Here is an 8,327-nt window from a genome sequence, read left to right on the forward strand (position 1 = left end):
AACTGGGATACACTGGGAAAGATTGAAACCATAGTGGTAGAAAATGGGAGCAACTGGAACCACATTGGATAATAATGGGAGCAGCTATGCCTGTGCCAGGGCCATACTGGGATCCTACTGGAATTGGCTGGGATCATACTGGAATCAGACTGGGGGTGAGTGGAAAATTGCTGTTTGTGAGTGGAACCATGGTGGAGGTGACTGGGAGCAACTGGGCCCACACTGGGAGTGACAGGGAGTCACTCTGGGCATGGCTGGAATAATACTGGGAGTATCTGGGAATGACTGGGATCATACTGGGGTGACTAGGATTGTAGCAGAATTGTCTGGGATCATCTAGGAAGTGACAGGGATCATCCTGGAAGTGACTGGGACCATATTGGGAGTGAATGGAGCCATACTGGGATCATCCTGGCAGCCACTGTGATTACAATGGGTATGAATGGAACCTGATGGGGGTTACTGGGAGCTACTGGGCCCATGTTGGGAGGCAAACATGGACACATTGGGAGCAACTGGAATCAACTGGAAGCTAATGGAAATAGGTGAGGGAACTGAGACCACATCTGGGATCATACTGGGAGTATGTGGGTTTATACTTTGGACAACTGACAGAAACGGGTCATACTGGAGGCAACTGGGAGTAACTGGGAAAGACTGGGATAATTCAGAGGTAACTAGAACCATACTGTGCAACTGGGATATACTGGGAGTGTCTGTAACCATATTGGGGGGACTGGAACCACACCGAGAAGAGCTGGGATCATGCTGGGAACAACTAGGAGTGAGTGGGACCATGCTGAGGGGGACTGGGAGTATTCTAGGGACAGCTGGGATCATACTGGAAGGAACTGGGAACAGCTAGAACTATTCTGGGAGACTCGAATCATACTGGGATCACACTGAGAGTTACTGAAATCATACTGGGATGGACAGTGGGCAGCTGGAATCATGCTGAGAGGAACTGGGAGGAAGTGCAAGTGACTGGGATTCACTTGAAAAGACAGGGAAGTCACAAGGATCACACTGGATGCTGCTGAGGTCATGGTGGCATTGACAGGGAGCAACTGGAATCATACTGGGAGTGACTGGAATTAGACTGCATGTGACTGGGATCATACTGTGAGTGGCTACAATCATACTGGGATTTTAGTGGGTGTCAATGGACCCTGACTGGAGGCTACTAGGAGCTACCAGGCCCATGCTGGCAGCCAAATGCACACATACTGGGATGAACTGGGAATGACAGGATGCATGCTGGTTACAACTGAGATGTACTAGGAGTGACTGGGATAATCCTGGGGGCAGCTCAACCATGCTGAGGTAACTGGGAGTGCCTGGGAATGACTGAGAATGTTCACAGCAACTGGGATATACTGGGAGTGCCTGATACCATTGGGATGGTGACTGGGACAAAATTGGGAGCCACTGGGAATGTGCTGGGGAGTACTGGGGGCAAATATGAGTGACTGAGGCTCTGCTGGGAGAGACTGGCATCATACTGGGAGTGACTGCGACTGTACTGGGGGCAACTGGGAGAACTGGGAACACACTGGACAAAAGCTGGAGGAACTGGCATCAGCTGGGACCCTGTTGGGGGCAAAGTGTGTCACAATAGAGAATGACTGGGAATGACTGGGTTCATACTGGGAGCAACAGGGATCCCGCCAGCACAGAGGGGAAGTGACCAGGATCATACTGGGAGTGACTGGGCTCATACTGGGAGCAGCCATTCCCGGCACCGGGATCCCCGAACCCCTTTGCGGCCATCGCGCCCCTCCAGCCCCAGCACCCCCGCCGGGGTCCCGGCAATCCCAGGGGTCCCTCCCCCCTCTCGGGGTCCCGCTTTGGGGTTCTGGGGCTCTCCTCTCTCTGGGGTCCCGCTCAGGGAAGCCGCGGCTCTCCCGGGGCTCCCCCAATCCGGTGTCCCCCCGCCGATGCCGCCGGCCCCGCGCGGTCCCCACGGGCCCCGGCAGAGCTCGCAGGGCCCGGCCCGGGAAGCCCAACCCCCATTGCGGGGAGACCCGCATCCCCCCGCCCCCGCCGGGGCTCTGCCGCCACCGGGACCCCAAAAACACCTCCCGGGGACCCCCCGGTGTCCCCCCGAGGGGCATCTGGAGCTCGGCTCTGGAGCGCTGCAAGCTCCAAGCATCCCCCAAAACACCCCAAACCCAGGGACCCCCCCGGGATATTTGGGGCGAGCTCCCCCTCCCCGTGCACCTGGGATGTGGGGCGATGGTCCCGGGGGCGCTGCGAGTTCACGGAGCTCTGGGATAGCGTGGTTGATTCGCTACTTCTCTCCTTCTGCTTCTGCTTCTGCTTCTGCTTCTGCTTCTGCTGCTGCTGCTGCTGCTGCTGCTGCTGCTGCTGCTGCTGCTGCTGCTGCTGCTGCTGCTGCTGCTTCCTGCCTCCTCCTCCCCCATTTGGAACAGGGCGGGGAGGGGTAAAGGGAAGGGCAGGAACACGTGATGGGAAAGGGGCGGGGTCAAAGGGCCACATGGTCCTAAAAGGGCCTGGTTTGGCCTAAAATAACTTAAAAGGGCCTCAAATGCCGCCTAAATCCATGAGGTATGGCCTAAAATCAGCCAAAGGGGCCTGAAATCCACACCAAAGGGGTCTAAAATCCTGAAAATGGACTTAACATTGTCCAAATGGAGCCTGAAATCCAACCTAAAACTGCCCAGTTTGTCCTAAAATCACCCAAACAGGCCTAAAATCTTTGGTATGGAGACCAATACAAAAATGGGCTCCAGAACTGGCACTGGGACCAAGACTGAGACCAGCACCAGGAGAATTCTGGGACTGGGAGCGGCACCGGCACCAGCACCGAGACTGAGATTGGCTCTATGAGCACTCTGGGACCAGCACCGGCACCAGAACCAGCACCGAGACTGAGATTGGCACTATGAGGACTCTGGGACCAGCACCAGAACCAGAACCAGCACCGAGACTGAGATTGGCACTATGAGCACTCTGGGACCAGCACCGGCACCAGCACTGAGACTGAGATTGGCACTATGAGCACTCTGGGACCAGCACCAGAACCAGCACCAGCACTGGGACCAGAACCACTCTGAGACTGTGACTGAGAACAAGACTGAAAACGGAACCAGCACCGAGACTGGTACCCATATAGGACTGAGACTGAGACCAAGACCAGCCCTGCTCTGGGATTGAGATCAACACCAGGATCAGATTCAGCACCAGGAGCACTCCAGGACTGCTCCAAGACTGGGACCGACACCGGGAGCGCTCTCGGACCTCCGCGTTCACTCCGGGGAGTTTTGGCTGCGCTCCCGAACGGGACTGGGAGGGACCCCTGGGTGGGGCGGGGCCCCATCGGTTCACATCGTCCTGGTGCAGCCAGAACGGTCCATATGGTCCCAGTTTGTACAATCCCAGTCCATGTGTTCCCAGTTTGTACAATCCCAGTCCATATGGTCCCAGTTTGTACAATCCCAGTCCGTACGGTCCCAGTTTGTACAATCCCGGTCCGTGTGTTCCCAGTTTGTACAATCCCAGTCCATATGGTCCCAGTTTGTACAATCCCGGTCCATATGGTCCCAGTTTGTACAATCCCAGTCCATATGATCCCAGTTTGTTCAATCCCAGTCTGTGTGTTCCCAGTTTGTACCATCCCAGTCCATGTGTTCCCAGTTTGTACAATCCCAGTCTGGAAGGCCCTGATCCGTCTGGTCTCAGTCTGTGCAGTCCCAGTCAGGAGGATCCCAGTCCATGTGATCCCAGCCCCCATGATCCCAGTCTGGATGGTCCTGCGTGGATCATACTGCCAGGGTCTGGAATTTCAGTTCCCAGCCACAAAAAGTTGTTCCTGCCTGTACTGGTTTTGGTTTTCCAATCTGAGATTTCTCAACCAAGGCACCTATTTATATCATGTCTTTAGCACCCCAATCTTGTTCCCAATCCCTATCTCGTTCCTGTTGCCCTTCCCAAACTTGTTCCCATTCCCAATCCTCTTCCCAATCCCTAACTCTTTCCTCTTCCTGATCCCATTCTCAATCTTCTTACTGTTCCCATTCCCAGTCATGTTCCTGTTCCTGATCCTGATCCCATTCCTATTCCCATTCTAATCCCCATCCCATTACTGGTCCTGATCCCTATCTCGTTCCCATTCCCAATCTTCATCCCATTCCTCTTCCCATTCTCAATGCCAATCCCATTCCCATTCCCAATTCTGTTCCCGTTCCCATTCCCGATCTCATTCCCATTTCTGATCCCTTTCTCATTTGCAATCCTGATCCATTTCCCAATCCTGATTCTGTTTCCATTCCCAATCCCGTTCCTGATCCCGTTCCCATTCCCAATCCTGATCCTGTTCCCAATCCCATTCCCGTTCCCAGTCTCGCTGCTGTTTCCAGGGAATTGTTGTGATCTCAACCTTCACCCCAAACTGAGGGGGTCAAAACTCCCCAATCCCCAAACATCGGGGTTTGAAGTATTTGGGGTGTCCAACACCTCTGATCCTAAAATTTGGGATTCAGCCTCCCTGATCGCCAAATTCTAAGGTCAAAAACCCCCAAACCCTGGAGTGTCAACCCCCCCCCAACCCCCCTCCAGATCACAAATTTTAGGATCACCTCACCCCAACTGCTAACTCTGGGGTTACATCCTCCAAATCCCCAAAATTTGGTGTCAAACCTCCCCAAAACCCAAATCCTGAGGTGTAAAACACCCTTGACCCTAAGTTTTAGGATCAAACCCCCCCAGACCCCAAAATTTGGGGATAAACCCCCCCAATTCCTAACCTCTGGGGTTTGAAATATTTGGGTGTCCAACCCCTGATCCCAAAATTTGGGTTAAATGCCCCTGATCCCCAAATTCTGGGGTCAAACCCTCTGATCCCAAACCCTGGGGTGTCAACCCCAACCAAACTTTAGGATCAAATGTCTCCCTTCCCCAAACTTTAGGGTCAAACCCACCAGACCCCAAACTCTCCCCCAAATCACTCCAGCCCTGGGGGGATGCAGAATATCATACAGAATATCATAAAAGATAAGATAGTATAAGGATAAGATAATATAAGAATACGATAATATAAGCTTAGGATAAGATAAGACAAGATAAGATAAGATAACAAAGACGATTTGGCTGGTACAAAAAAAGAAGGGGAATTGTAGTAATGCTGAACACAGTTGAGATGGTGGTGGACATGTCTGTACAAATCTGGGCCTTGTGTGGTGTGCACCAGACAAAAACCATATTTAGTTGCTCTGTTTTGCTGTTCAGTTCTTTCTGCATATTTTGCTGTTTGTTCACACGCTTCTTTCACATGCCAGCTGTTTTTGTGCATTTCTTAGTTTAGACCAGTGTTTATAACAGGTGCACAGCATGAGAAAGTTTAAGGAGTTTTTTGATAACTTGTTTGAAATCCCCCAAGGCTGCTGGAACATCAACTATGCTAAATTGGGAGAGAAGAAGTTGAAAACACAGAACACCAAGATTAGAAGATTCAAGATAACAAGAGGCGGTGAAACTGCATGAGACCACCAATTACTGACTCTGGGGGGTTTGAATGGGTGGATTAACACCCTAAAATTACCAACTGTAGAGTGTGTGCCCACATGGGTAATGGTTCTAGAAATGGATAATTAGGGTGAATTATAAACAATAAATCAGCTTATGCAAAATCATTGATATGCTGTCCAGAAGTCCAGTTTGTTCCTTCAGGGGCTGTGCCCTATAGGGCAGGACCCCATCCCCTATAGGGCAGGACCTCATCCCCTATAGGACACAGCCCCATGTGTTAGGAAGGATGAGGAGTTGACAGGAAGGTCTCACACATGTGTGTGTATAACAGAAAGATTTTTGAATGTAGAATCTGAAGAAGGAAGAGAGATGAGAGCAAGTTTTGATGTAGAAGAAAAGAATTGCTGAGCCAGTCTTACTGGGTAACTAAGAAGGCAAAGGACAGTGAGTTGGAAGGGGCTTTTATGACTCTGAGCAAAGGATAAATCCACCTCAAACAAACGATGTTTTTTACCAAGGAAAAGAATTTTCACAGGCAAACAAAAATTCCATGTTGCAAGTAGAGAAAAGATCACAGGATTTTTCACTGCAAGAAAACTGAAAGACAACTTCTAGCTTAAACTGAAACACACTAACCTTTTGTGATTGGAAAATAGTAACAAGAATATTGTAATGTCAGTAGGTATGAAAGGCTACAGGTGATAGTTAAGAGATTGATTGGTTGTCATGTTCTAGGATGCTCTGTAATGAAAATTATTTAATGCATTGTAACCAGAACTAGAGGAAGCTTTCAGAGGAACCCACAGATGTGGCTGTCAGGCTGTGGGCTGGGCTCTTGACACCCACGGCCCGTGAATTGCTGTATCACATGGATACAATAAACAGGATTTTAAATGATAAATAAATTACTGCATCATTTGGATATAATAAGCAGCATTTTAAAGAGCCCGCCTGGAGTTCCACATCCCTCATTTCAGGCTCTGACAATCAGAGATTCTGACATGCAGCAGCTTGATGGAGTGTTTTGTTAAATGAATTTCTTTTCATTTATTGCCAATTCATGCCAGTTTTATTTCTTTTGGATAATACAATCTCTGATAAATAAGCGCTGGTTCTGAAAGCAAAAAAAATGAGAACACTGTGTCAAAATGTCAGTGGCTCAGTTCTAATACCTCAGCAACAAAGATAATGACTTGAAGTTATTAGTATTGACATCTACATTTGTTTACAAAGACAGGAAAATGCCAAAGTAATTTTTTACTTTGCTCTATGTAGGGATTTTGCAGGTATTATATCTTTGTAAAAGATTTACTGAGTCCTACACAGAAATTGCAGGAAACAGAGTTCTTCTATCTGCTCTTAAGATTCGATTGCAGGAATTGATAGGAAGTTGAAAGAAAGCTGTGAGTCAGCTGTGAAAAGTGGTGTGCAAGCAAAGGTCTTTTACATCAGCAATCCCATAACACCAAGGGCTCTGCACTGTTTTAGTTAGACTGTGCAGGTGTCAGAATATATGATTCTAATACAATTTAGCATGGCCAAAACTGAGGTGAGTCACACTGACATCCAGTCTGGTTTACTCACACTCCAATTTTAAGTTCTGTCATGGCTGTCAAAAGCTTCCCATTGCATTAAAGGATGCAGGTTCTTCTGCTGCATGCATTAAGGAGATGAAGAAAACAGAAACTTAAATTTGAGCAATTGCTCTGTTGTCACCAAGAACAAAATGAATATAAGTAATAAAAACCTCTTAAATGTATGCTAGAGAAAATTCTTCCTGGTCAGACACACTTAGTGAACATGGCTGTGTCCTGGTCAGTGTAAATACAGCCAATCATCCATTTGGGCATGTCCTTAAAAACTGCACATGGACTGCACAGTCCTGTTAGGATACCTGCATTTGTACTGCAGTGGGAAATACAAGACTGGGTGCTGGGCAGGGGGAAACTTGTTGCTTCCTCTGAGTGCAGTAAGGAGAGTTTGAGGGAAACTGCCATCAGCAGAAAGATGAAAGATAATTCTTTTGAATTTGATAATTATCTTTTTTTGAAAGATGATTCCTTTGTTTCCTGCATTTACAGTGCCTTTTGATCTTTTGGGAAACAGAAGTTGCCAATCTTACTTTCATCAAGATTATGTTTTCCAAGTGTTCCACACAGTTCATGGTATTCACAGCAGTGTCTGGTAAGTCACATGCTCTTCTGAAGCTCTTCTGAAGATCAGTTTTAATAAATAAATAGTATTTCAAAGACCACTGGTGTGCAATGCCTACAGCACAATGACTGGAATGTGAGAGCAGTGAATTAACTTGCAGTGCTGCTGTGTTCTGCACAGCCTGGCAGCTAAAGCAGCAGTCCCTTTATTTGATATGCTCTGCCCTTCTGACCTGTCTCATAGCAGGCAAAGCACAGATTTTACTGCTGCCTGTCTGTCATTAAAGTGTGTCTGAAGGTGTTTTGCAGTTAGGGAGTGCATTAAAAATGCCACTTCAGTCAGTGCTGAGCTTCAGTGACAAAAATGCCACAAGCTGCTGTTCCTTTGAACGTGCAGAAACAAAGTCCTGCCAAAACACAGCAGTGGTGATTTGCTGATGCTGTGTCTGGCTCTGTTGCTGTGGAAGGTTATGGATCAGTGAAAAAACAGCAACAAGACACTCACTTGCTTGGTGCAGAAAAGAGCAAGAAAGAGCAATTTATTGAAAGAAACCACTGCCTTAAATAAGACAATTCATGGAAAACAAAATACAAATAGATCATTGGTCAGAGAAGGAGACACCTCTCCTCCCTGACGTTCTCATGGACATTGCAGGTGTTTATCTCTGTTATGATTCTTTCCTTTGT

Source organism: Erithacus rubecula (assembly GCF_903797595.1).
Source record: "Erithacus rubecula genome assembly, contig: scaffold_199_arrow_ctg1, whole genome shotgun sequence".
NCBI lineage: Eukaryota > Metazoa > Chordata > Aves > Passeriformes > Muscicapidae > Erithacus > Erithacus rubecula.